General features: G+C 49.9%; 1 protein-coding gene across 2 annotated transcripts in view; it reads right to left on the minus strand.

The window, feature by feature from the left end:
- Nucleotides 1-13,253, minus strand: part of MMP17 (matrix metallopeptidase 17) — a 250,682-nt gene that overhangs the window by 44,197 nt on the left and 193,232 nt on the right. The window lies entirely within an intron of this gene.

Here is a 13,253-nt window from a genome sequence, read left to right on the forward strand (position 1 = left end):
TTTCATGTGTAGGTAGACAGTAGGGTTGCCAAGTCCAATTCAAGAAATATCTGGGGGCTTTGGGGGTGGAGCCAGGAGACATTGGGGGCAAGGTTGTGACAAGCATACTTGAACTCCAAAGGGAGTTGTGGCCATCACATTTAAAGGGACTGCACACCTTTTAAATGCCTTCCTTTCATAGGAAATAATGAAGGATAGGGGCATCTTCTTTTGGGGGTCATAGAACTGGACCTCCTGGTCCAATCTTTTTGAAACTTGGGAGGTAGTTTGGGGAGAGGCTCTGGATGCTATGCTGAAAATGTGGTGCCTCTACCTCAAAAACAGCCCCTCCTCCCGAACCCCAGATACCAGCAGATCAATTCTCCATTATTTCCTATGGGAATCGATGGTGCGGTCTCATTTGGAGTACTGTGTGCAGTTCTGGTCGCCGCACCTCAAAAAGGATATTATAGCATTGGAGAAAGTCCAGAAAAGGGCAACTAGAATGATTAAAGGGCTGGAACACTTTCCCTATGAAGAAAGGTTGAAACGCTTGGGATTCTTTAGCTTGGAGAAACGTCGACTGCGGGGTGACATGATAGAGGTTTACAAGATAATGCATGGGATGCAGAAATTAGAGAAAAGTACTTTTCTCCCTTTCTCACAATACAAGAACTCGTGGGCATTCAATGAAATTGCTGAGCAGACAGGTTAAAACGGATAAAAGGAAGTACTTCTTCACCCAAAGAGTGATTAACATGTGGAATTCACTGCCACAGGAGGTGGTGGCGGCCACAAGCATAGCCACCTTCAAGAGGGGTTTAGATAAAAATATGGAGCAGAGGTCCATCAGTGGCTATTAGCCACAGTGTGTGTGTGTGTATATATATATATAAAAATTTTTTTTGCCACTGTGTGACACAGAGTGTTGGACTGGATGGGCCATTGGCCTGATCTAACATGGCTTCTCTTATGTTCTTATGAATCAGCCTCCATAGGGAATAATGGAGTTCCCAGCAGACATTTCCCTCCCCCACTTTCTGATGACCCTGAAGTGGGGGGAGGGCCTCCAAACCAGGAGATCCCATGCCCCCACCTGGGGATTAGTAACCCTAGCAGACACACAGACAGACAGGCAAGCAGGCAGGCGGATTTTATGTATATGCAGGACTCTTTTGGTAGAAAAAGCCCAGCAGGAATTCATTTGCCTATTAGGACACCCCCCTGATGTCACCATTGTTTCACATACGACTTTTTGTAGAAAAAGTCCAGCAGGAATTCATTAACATATTAGGCCACACCCCCTGACACCAGCCGGAACTGAGTTCCTGTGCATTCCTGCTCAAAAAAAGCCCTGTGTATATGTATAAATGTAATGTTTATTTGCACCATCGGCCATGGACTATTTTTTTTTAATCTCTTAGTGACTGGCGTGGTTCTTTTATGTTCTCCTTTCCGTTCTCCTGTAGCCCCTTTGTTCTGTGGCCTTACCAGGAAGCCGCACCAGAGGAACTTCCTGCCCTCGCTCTGGGATCTCGCTATAAATGAAAACCAAAATGGCGCTCAGCGGCAGAGGAAGCGTGACGCCGCCAGCCGCCAGGACAAAGCAAACACAAAGGGGCAGCTGCGGCGGCGAGTGGGCAGAACACTTGGTCCCCGTTGGCAGCCCTTTCAAACCATCAACACCCCTCCCTCCAATGTCATATCCTCTCAATGGGGTAGGCGGCCATTTTGACCTAGCGCCAGAATTTTTATTTTTTTTAGCAGGAATGCAGTTCCAGCTGGCTTGGCATCAGGGGTGTGTGGCCTAATATGCAAATGAGCTCCTGCCGGGCTTTTTCTACAAAAAAAAGCCCTGTGTGAAACAACGGTGACATCAGGGGGTGTGGCCTAATATGCAAAAAGAAGCCCTGCCTAGCACTGTCCGAAGCAAAAGGAAATTTCATATCCTCAAGTCTGTCTGGGTTTTGCATTGTGAAGGGCAAAGCAGGCAATGTGCTTTACGACCCTAAGTTCAGTTATCACATCAATCTTCACAATATTCCAGTTTCAAGCTCAGAATTCCCCAAATGAGGGCAGGGAAAGAGAATGTGAGAACTTGATTGGTTAAATTATCTCAAGGTTCTCATAAGTCCCGAATGCTTCCCATCCCAGAGGAGGTTGCTGCTGTGCCTCTGTCTGAGTTACTGCTCTTGGTGTGCTTCCCTTCCTTTTGTTTCCTCTTGGAATGGAAAATCCTAACATGGCTGCAGCGGGAGAAACTGAAGTCTGTGATTGATTTCCCACTACCCTTACCTCACTCTCACTCTCCTCTTCTCAGCAGGGATTCCGTCGGATTTCGCACAAGCTGCCCGGGGGCTGCAACTCGCTCCGCCTCTTTTGCGCAGCAAACAAGATCCTCTAAAAACCAGTTTCTGTTTGCTGTGTGAAAAAAGCGAAGCTAGCTGCAGCCCCGGGGCAGAGAGTGTGAAATCCAACGGAAGCCCCCCAAAGAAGTGGAGCGTGAGAGCGGCATAAGGCGAGTGGGGAATCGGTCCGTGTGTCCATGTATGAGGAAGGAATCACGTCTGATGCACTAACACAGTGGAACTGCTTGCTCTCAAAGGAGGCTGCCCTTCAAGTCTCTGAATGAGTCAGAGCACTGAGCAAACCCGTGTCACAACCGGCAAAGCAGAACCCATTATGCCGAGAACAGGAAACGATGCCAATGGTCTTAATTTGCATAAATTTATATAGGCTGCCTGATCCAGCTCTTCTTGGCATGTCAAACCACAGTTAACTTGGCTCCCCCAATTAAGCTTTTTTTTTTTTTTTAAAGGTCAGAGGATATGACGGCCCCGCTGATGGGTAATTAAAGGTGACTGGCTTAATTGCCTGCCGGATGGTCCGGGGAGTCCACGAGGGAAGCAAAGCGAAGAGGAGGCTGAGCTGCAGATGGAGGCTTGACCTCCGAGCGCAGCACCGGCGAGAGCTTTAAACGGGGCCCGGCGCTTGCAGCTTCTGCTACAGCTGCCACTGCAAATCCCTCAGACTGTTTTCGTTCCCAGACTTGTCGCAGAGCGGGAAAGCGTTTTGCGGCTTGCTACCCAATGACAGGTGGAGGAACAGCCGGATCCGCTGACCCATGTCTCGGAAAAAAGGCAGCACTTGTCTAGAAGTCCCAGGACCTCCTCCAGGGCATAGGGGCTTGCTTTCCTATGGGACTTGGCTGATGCAACCATTTGATGGCTGGAGAACCACTTGGAAAGGTTCCAAAAACTCCCTCTGTTTTTGTGCGGGGACCTGGGCCCACCTGTGGCACCCTCCCACCCAGGGCTTTTCTTGTAGCAAGAACTCCTTTGCATATGAGGCCACCCACCCCCTGATGTAGCCAATCCACCAAGAGATTACAGCCGGCCCTGTAATAAGAGCCCTGTGAGCTCTTGGAGGATTGGCTACATTGGGGCTGTGTGGCCTAATATGCAAAGGAGTTCCTGTTACAAAACAAAGCCCCGCTCCCACCTTTCCCCAACTATTCCTACATGGAGGGGATGTCCCCAGGTTTGACAGACACATGTGTGCCCACAATGTGATTCCTAGAAAGGCATTGGATTGAAAGGGGCATAATAGTGAAGGGCTTTAACTCCAACTTGAAACGGCACTGAGGTGCTATTTGCCCCATTGGTTATACTTATAGGGCGTTTTCGCACTGACCTTCAAGTGGTGCGACCACCCTCCTCACGCCGGCGGATCTGCAGGGATTTCGCACCAGAAGCGCCGGCGCACCCAAAAGAGCCGGCGACTTCCGTCGCGAAACCAGCTCAAACGGAAACCGCCAAGAAGCAGGAAAACGTTTGAGCTGGTTTCGCGACGGAAGTCGCCGGCTCTTTTGGGTGCGCCGGCGCTTCTGGTGCGAAATCCCTGCAGATCCGCTGGCGTGAGGAGGGTGGTCGCACCACTTGAAGGTGAGTGCGAAAACGCCCATAGTGTTTGATGGTCTCTCTTTTTCTGCCGCCTCCTGGTAAATAGCAAAACTATAGGATCTTAGCGTACAGCTGTGTAAATAAAAAAACCGCTAAGAGACACCATAAATTTTAAACAACAAGACAGTGTAAGGTAAAGGTCAGTGGTGTTCTGACAAAGCTTGCACACAGAACTTCAAATAGAAAAGAGCATCCGTCTTACTTCAGTTTGGAGGCTTATTTATCACTGGAACCCAATCTTTACAATACATTCACAGGACATGTCTTACAGACATGTTCTGAACCTTGTTGGTCTCCTGTGTTTTTTTGTTACCTGCTCTTTTCTATTTGAAGTTCTATGTGCAAGCTTTGTCAGAACACCACTGACCTTCCTTGCACTGTCTTCTTGTTTAAAATTTATGGTGTCTCTTAGCGATCCTCCTGATAAATGGCACTGGGATGGCAAAGATATAAGCCCTCTCTCCTCACACATTTCAGTTTTGGTCTGCATCATCCCCAGCTCACAGCATGCTGGGAGGTCGAGTACCAAAAACAGGCCAGAAAACATCTGTTGTCCAAATACAGGAATACACTTTGGGGCAATAGAGTCCCATTAACCCACAGCATGCTGGGAAGTCAAGTATTAAAAAAAGACCAGAAAACATCTGTTGTCCAAATCCAGGAATATACTTTGGGGCAATAGAGTCCCATTCACATATTACAGTGAACACACGCACATCCTGTGTATACATGCTTAATCTGTTCATAAGAAAGAGCCACTGTGTGTTCACTTTACAAATGATACTGAAGACCAGCAACTGCTGGATTTCAATCACGCGTTCTCTGAACATGCATCAAATGTAATATGAGCATTACATGATGCACAAACAAAGAAGAACCAAGTGTACACAGATTGTGCATGTGTTTTTCACTGTAACATAATTTGCCAGGTCCCCCTGGCTACCAGTGGAGGTGGGGGAGGTAGGGTTGCCAGCTCCAGGTTGGTTAACTCCTGGAGATTTGGGGCTGGAGCCTGGGGAGGACTGGGACCTCAGAGGGGTACAATGTCATAGAGCAGGGGTGTCAAACTCATTTGTTATGAGGGCCACTGACCTAAATGAGACCTTACCAGACTGGGCTGGGTCATGTTGGGCTGGGCCATGTGTGAACATATATGAACATATGAAGCTGCCTTATACTGAATCAGACCCTTGGTCCATCAAAGTCAGTATTGTCTTCTCAGACTGGCAGCGGCTCTCCAGGGTCTCAAGCTGAGGATTTTCACACCTATTTGCCTGGACCCTTTCTGGAGATGCCAGGGATTGAACCTGGGACCTTCCGCTTCCCAAGCAGATGCTCTACCACTGAGCCACCGTCCCTCCCCAATTTAAGATGAGGGAGCAGAGAGATAAACTCTTTAAAGGACACAGACAAACATGACTAAAGGTTGTTTTTTTTAAACAAACTTAAAATACAACATGCTTAAAACATTAGCACTTGTTGGTCTAAAAGGTGCTTTCTTTGTATCTCTCCCATGGGATCCTGGGAACTGGGCAAAGGAAGCTCTGGCTCTTTCCCTCCCTCCCCAGGGGACCAGGACGGGGAGGAGCCTTAGCTAAGAGAAGGAAGAGAGGCTTGGCTCAGTGGCTCTGCTGTGCAATTGAGAGAGCCTGGAAAAACAAGCTCTGCCTTCCCCCTTCCTCCTCAAGGGAGGAGCCTCAGCCAATGGAGAACACAGAGGTTTTGCTCTGCAGCTCTTCTGCAGTGTGACTGAGCAAGCCTTGCAAAGCAAGCTGAGATGCCGAAGGGTGCAAGATATAGGGAGAAAGAAGCAGACAAGAGCCAGTTGCTCGGGAGCCTGATTGGAGCCCTCTGGGGGCCTGATTCAGCCCCCGGGCTGCATGTTTGACACTCCTGCCATAGAGTCCATCCTCCAAAGCAGCCATTTTCTCCAAAGAATTGATTGCTCTAGTCTGGAGATGAGATGGAATTCTGGGAGGGTGGATCCCTCAGGTCCAACCTGGAGGTTGGCAACCCTGCTGTAAAATATGAACAAGGCTTCCACTGTGTGATTTAGACCCTTATGTAGAAGTACTATAGATGGGGAAAAATGGAGGCTGTGCACATTTGAGAAGACGTCAGATAGAGCGCATACTGTAAAACATTTGTGCATGCAATGCAAACACAACACTCACAGTGCAAGCAGGACCAGAAATGAAACAGGGAATACTTGCTTATCTGTAAAGCGAATGCCGCTTCACTCCACAGCTGTGCCTGGGGGCTGGAGCCATTTTGGAGGAGGCCATGAATACCCCCCCGCCCTCTGGTTTGAAGTCAGAAATACCAAATGAATGGCTAGACCTATAACAGGTCAGCTGGAACCCCACACGGGTTCTTTTTTGCCAGGCTCTATCCTTTTTGAGAGCAGGGAAATCCAACATTGGCATGTTTTATTGACAAAATGTTTTTCCCCACCACATCCAAAACCACCGCAACCAGGGACATGATTTAGGTCAGCCATTTCCTGAACATGCCAATTTTCGAGATGCACCGAGCCTTTTATGTAGAGGAGGGCTCAAACCTTCTAGCCCGCCCCGCTCCAGAAATGGTGGGGGGAAAAAGGCCAAAATGCATTCCTTTTAAGCAGGGGTCGTTTTGTAGAAAATAGGTGGTGGAGCTCAATAGCATGACTCATTAGCATATGCTGCCCCCCCCCCGCCCCAGCAAAAAGCAACCCAATGCAAGAAAGGAGAGTCCTGGGTGAGTGAGGTCTGCTTGGGCTGGCTAGAGATCCAGCCAGTCCAAGCAGGCCTTGCTCTCCTGGGGCTCTCCTGGGCGACCTTCCCCCACCCCACAGTAGGGTTGCCAAGTCCAATTCAAGAAATATCTGGGGAATTTGGGGGTGGAGCCAGAAGACATTAGGGGTGGAGCCAAGATCAAGTCTGTGACAATCATAATTGAACTCCAAAGGGAGTTCTGGTCCTCACATTTAAAGGGACGGCACACCTTTTCAATTCCTTCCTTCCATAGGAAATAATGAAGGATAGGAGCACCTTCTTTTGGGGCTCATAGAATTGGACCCCCTGGTCCAATCTTTTTGAAACTTGGGGGGTATTTTGGGGAGAGGCACTAGATGCTATATTGAAAATTTGGTGCCTCTACCCCAAAAAATAGCCCCCCACCAGAGCCCCAGATTCCAGTGGATCAATTCTCCATGATTTTCTATGGGAATAAATCTCCATAGGGAATAACAGAGTTCCCAGAAGACATTTCCCTCCCCTCCCCCCGCTTTCTGACGACCCTGAAGCGGAGGGAGGGCCTCCAAACCGGGAGATCCCCTGCCCCCACCTGGGGATTGGCAGCCTTACCCCCCCAGTCAAAAGGCCAGCAAGCCACCCACTGCCCAAAATCACATAAGGAGTGGAGAAAGGGTGGTGTGGGCTTCTCCAGGGGTTAATGAGGGCTGCTGGGGGCGTGGCAAAGCCCCTGGAGGCTGGCTGGCTGCCCACTCTCCTAATCCAGGGATTGTTATGCAGCTGCACCTCCTATTCAACGGACAAGGTAGGTGGGGAGGAAGAGGAGAACCCTCGGAAAGGATCAGGAGCTGCACCCCTGTGAGCTCCTGCTGAATCTGAGGCCTGCTTTTAAGGTGTTCTTCCAGTGCATATATTTGTGTGTGTGAAAATGACACGCACAGTTAAATGTGCAAATGTGGCACACGTGTCCATTCTGCACACAGTTTGGGAAGCAGCCATCGATGGCTTTCTGACGTGCCGCAGCCCAACCGACCGCAGCGGGGGACGATGACAGAATTTGTTCCGTTCATTCGCAAAGGCAGAGGAACGGGTCCTGCCCGGGGAGCTTGTGCTGGCCTCTAATTTACGTTCGCCACGGGGGCATTTGCTGCCTCTCGCTGTGATGCGGCCCTCCCGCCTCACTGAAGGCTTAGCTGACATTTTCCAGCAAGCCGAGAGTTATCCCTACCGGAGGGGTTGTTCTGGCTTGAAAGACCTGCTCGAATTATGATGATTCAGAGTCCGGGATGTGTCCTTTCAACCAGATTGACAGCACCCAGGATGAGTCATGTTAGGTTCTGGAGGAAAACGCTGAGTCAGTCCATAGGCTGGGGACAGACTGCTTTCCCCTGTTTTCACTGTATTTATGCAGAGAAATAGGTTAGACATATGAACATATGAAGCTGCCTTCTAATGAATCAGACCCTCGGTCCATCAAAGTCAGTATTGTCTACTCAGACTGGCAGCGGCTCTCCAGGGTCTCAAGCTAAGGTTTTTCACGCCTATTTGCCTGGACCCTTTTTAGTTGGAGATGCCGGGGATTGAACCTGGGACTTTCTGCTTACCAAGCAGACGCTCTACTGCTGGGCCACCATCCCTCCCCTTTAGTTGCTCTCCAGGGTCTCAAGCTGAGGTTCTCATGCCTACTTGCCTGGACTCTTTTTAATTGGAGATGCCAGGGATTGAACCTGGGGCCTTCTGCTTACCAAGCAGATGCTCTACCACTGAGCCACTGTCCCTCCCTTTAGACATATGAACTTATATGAATATATAGGTCGGACCACTTTGCCATCAAGGCTTGTATGGATCTTCCACCCCAAGCCTGTTTGGGTGGCGAGCTTATTTTGGCTTGCCCGCAGAGTCTGATGAACCCTGAGCGGTTCCAAATGGGTTTACAGGACCCCTGGCGACTCTCTTGATGATCTGGTTGAGTCCTGGCATGGCCGGCTCTCCAGAGTCATTGATGAGATCGCACCTCGACACCCTCTGTGCCCTCGCGTTAAGCTGGCCCTGTGGTATACCCTGGAGCTGCGACAGCTGAAATGAGGACTCAGACGGTTAGAGAAGCGATGGCGGCGTACTCGAGATGAAGCGACTAGAACATCTTATAGAGAGTTTATGAGGTCCTATGAAATGGCAGTCAAAGCTCCAAAGAAGACTTACTTTGCGGCCAAGATTGCGTCTGCAAATTCGCGCCCGGCGCAATTGTTTAGGACAATTCGGAATCTTACAACACTGCTGTAAGGCTGGCCAAATGATAAGGAATTAGAGATAGGCTGTGAGGCTTTTGCAAAAATTTTTGCAGATAAGATCGCGTCGCTCCGCCACGACCTCCCTGCCACATTGGATACAGTATGTGTCTTCTGGTTCAGTCCTGGATCGCTTTGACACACTCAGCTTGGTGGAAGTTGACAGAATCCTCTCTACTGTACGCCCAACAACTTGTGATCTGGACCCGTGCCCCTCCTGGCTAATTACAGCTTGCCAGAGGGAGCTTAGGTGTCCTATACGGGACATCGTATAGATCCCTCTTGGAGGGACTTTTTCCAACGCCTCTTAAAGAGGCTGTGGTCTGTCCTCTCCTGAAAAATGCTACACCAACACAACCGAATTGGCACATTACCGGGTGGTCTCAAATTTGCCCTTTTGGGGCAAAATTATTGAGAGGGCAGTAGCGTTACAGTTGCAGAGTTTTCTGGATGACGCTTCCGTCCTAGATCCCCACCAGTCCGGCTTTTGCCCGGGCCATGGGACGGAGACAGTGCTGGTCGCCCTGGTGGATGATCTCCAGCGGCATCTGGATTGCGGCGGTTCAGCGGTGCTGATGTTGTTTGACCTATCGGCTGCGTTAGATACGGTCGGCCATCAGTTACTGACCTGCCGCCTCGCCGATGCAGGGATTCAGGGTCTGGCCTTACAATGGCTTTCCTCTTTTCTTGATGGTCGGGGACAAAGGGTGGCGATTGGGGGAGAACTGTCCCAGAGGCATCCACTTAATTGTGGGGTGCCACAGGGGGCAGTGCTCTCCCCGATGATGTTTAACATCTACATGCGCCCCCTTGCCCAGATTGCCTGCAGGTATGGGCTGGGTTGTCACCAGTATGTTGATGACACACAGCTCTATCTACTGATGGATGACCGGCCTGGCAGCGTCCCAGAAAATCTGGACCTAGCGTTGCAAGCCTTGGCATGATGGCTCAGGCTGAGTTGGTTGAATTTGAATCCAGTGAAGACAGAGGTCCTTTGCCTGAGGCGTGGCGGTCTGGGAAAGGAAATCCCCCGACTAGCTTTTGATGGTGCTCCATTGGAAATGGCTGCAAGGTCAAGAGCTTGGGGGTGCTACTGGAGCCTTCCTTGCCAATGGAGGCCCAGATAGCAGTCACTGCTAAATCCGCCTTTTTTCATCTTAGGCGGGTGAGGCAGTTGGCCCCCTTCCTGGAGCACGACGACCTGGCAACAGTGATCCATGCAACGGTCACCTCGAGGTTAGACTACTGTAGTGCCCTCAACATGGGGCTGCCCCTGTGCTGAACCCAGAAACTGCAGCTAGTGCAGAACGCGGCAGCCAGAATGTTATTGGGACTCCCTAAGTGGGAGCACATACAGCTGAGGCTGCGGGAACTGCACTGGCTGCCAATTGTATACCAGATTAGTTACGTGCTGGTTATTACCTTTAAAGCCCTATATGGCCGAGGACCTGCCTACCTTAGGGTCTGTCACTCCCCATATGTTCCCCAGAGGGTACTGAGATCTGGTTCACAAAATCTATTGACAATCCCTGGGCCGAAGGAGGCCAAACTGAAAGCAACAAGAGAAAGGGCCTTCTCGATCACAGCTCCCCACTGATGGAACCAATTAACAGAAGAGGTGTGGGCCTTGCAGAGCCTTGCCCAGGTCCGCAGGGCCTGCAAGACTACCCTCTTTCAGCTGGCTTTTTCTTAATGTGGAACCTATTGGACCGTCGTCACGCAAAATTGTAAGACGAGTAACATCGAGACTGTAGCACCAAGCTGATTTGTTGGTTTTGAATTTGATTATTTTAATGTAATAATATATATAAGTGAATTGTAATACGTAATTTGTTATGTAACCAGTGTGCTTTTAATATTGTATTATTGCAATGTTTGTATTTTATGTTATGCTATGTGAGCCGCCCTGAGCCTGCTTCAGCGGGGAGGGCGGGATACAAATTAAATATTATCATCATCATCATCATTATTATTCTATGGAGCTGCCTTATACTGAATCAGACCCTCGGTCCATCAAAGCCAGTATTGTCTACTCAGACTGGCAGTGGCTCTTCCGGGTCTCAAGCTGAGGTTTTTCACACCTGCTTGCCTGGAACTTTTTTAGTTGGAGATGCTGGGGATTGAACCTGGGACCTTCTGCTTACCAAGCAGATGCTCTACCGCTGAGCCACCATCCTTCCCCAATGTGACTTCTTCTGAGCAGCCTCTTGAAGCATGAGTTGGGGCTGCCCACGGGAGATAGAGGGAGGTGGTTATTTACCCTGGGGAAGTGGAGCACTCATTGCCTCTTGCAGGGCTTTTTTTGGAAACGGAAACTCCTTTGCATATTAGGCCACACCTCCCTGATGTAGCCAATCGTCCAACAGATTACAGGGCTCTTCTTACCAGGGCTAACTGTAAGCTCCGCAAGGACTGGATATATCAGGGGCGTGTGGCCTAATATGCAAAGGTGTTCCTGCTACAAAAAAGCCCTGGTCTCTTGCGATGATGTCACTTCCAGCATGACCCGGAAGCTCTGGTATCTGGCCAGGGTGACCCTCTAGAACTCGCCCAGAAACTCTATGAAACCATGCCGATGCTTCTAGATCATGCTGGAAGTGACAATCGCTGGCCCCCATTTGGCCAGCCTGCTTCCGGGGCCATCCCTAGGCTGTCTGGCCCCCTAGGCAAGGCTAACCTCTGGCACCCCCTGCCCTGCACAGGTAACATTACTGAGTCATATGGGAGTCACCAGAAGGCCAGCGTCCTAGGCCAGGGGTGGCCAACGGTAGCTCTCCAGATGTTTTTTTGCCTACAACTCCCATCAGCCCCAGCCATGCTGGCTGGGGCTGATGGGAGTTGTAGGCAAAAAACATCTGGAGAGCTACCGTTGGCCACCCCTGCCCTAGGCAATCACCTGATTTGTTTAGCGGCAGGCCCAGCCCAGCCTGCTTCCACCTGCCAACCAGTTGAGTGCTGCTGGGCAATGGCTGTAATTGCTGGGAGTTTGCCCACCATTAGTAGGCAGCTGGGAAGAAGAAGAAGAAGAAGAAGAAGAAGAAGAAGAAGAAGAAGAAGAAGAAGAAGAAGAAGAAGAAGAAGAAGAAGAAGAAGAAGAAGATGATATTGGATTTATATCCCACCCTATACTCTGAATCTCAGAGCGCTCACAATTTCCTTTACCTCCCCCCGCCACCCACAACAGACGCCCTGTGAGGTGGGTGGGGCTGAGAGAGCTCTCCTGGAAGCTGCCCTTTCAAGGACAACTCCTGCGAGAGCTATGGCTGACCCAAGGCCATTCCAGGAGCTGCAAGTGGAGGAGTGGGAAATCAAACCCAGATCTCCCAGATAAGAGTCCGCGCACTTAACCACGACACCAAACTTGGGAGCAGTGTGGCATAATAGTTAGATGGGGGAGTGTCAAGTCCCCACTCAATTCCGGCAGGCGACTCTGAGCCAGTCACTCTTTCTCAGCTTACTCTGCCTCACAGGGTGGCTGTGAGAGTAAAATTGAGGAGGATGGAGACTTAGGATGGTGTTCTCAAATAAATTGCAGGACAAAAATGTAACTGATTGGGACAACAGCAAGGGAAGAAGAAGCTATTTGATTTATATCTCGCCCTTCACACTGAATCTCAGAGTCTCAAAGCGGCTCACAATCTCCTTTATCTTCCTCCACTACAACAAATGCCCTGTGAGATAGGTGGGGCTGAGTGAGCTCTCCCAGAAGCTGCCCTTTCAAGGACAACTCTGCGAGCGCTATGGCTGACCCAAGGCCATTCCAGCAGCTGCAAGTGGAGGAGCAGGGAATCAAACCTGGTTCTGCCAGATAAGAGTCTGCACACTTAACCACTACACCAAACTGGCTGTATTTCTGCACATGCCCAAGCTGGCACTGGGTGCAGAATTCAGCACCCTAAAAACCTTGGTTTTCATCTTTCAAAGAAAAAAAATGAAAGATTTTGGCCATTAAGATGGAGACCAAAGATAGAGTCCAACCCTTGATGATTAATGGCAAACTATGCGATTCTGATATCTAAGGCAGGCAGGCAGGCAGGCAGGCAGGCAGGCAGGCAGGCAGGAAGGAAGGAAGGAAGGAAGGAAGGAAGGAAGGAAGGAAGGAAGGAAGGAAGGAAGGAAGGAAGGCAAATAGATTTGGGGAAAGGGGAAGAGAGGTGGAAAGAAAGCAACTTTAACTTTAAATGCATTCTCTAAGCTGACAGCTGGCTTGGTGAAGTGATTTAAGGAGAGAAATGCCTTCTCCAAGACAGCTGATGGGATGATGGGGGCTTCAAGAGCCACACAGTATG

This window comes from Heteronotia binoei, chromosome 11, assembly GCF_032191835.1.
Source record: "Heteronotia binoei isolate CCM8104 ecotype False Entrance Well chromosome 11, APGP_CSIRO_Hbin_v1, whole genome shotgun sequence".
In the NCBI taxonomy this organism is placed as follows: Eukaryota; Metazoa; Chordata; class Lepidosauria; order Squamata; family Gekkonidae; genus Heteronotia; species Heteronotia binoei.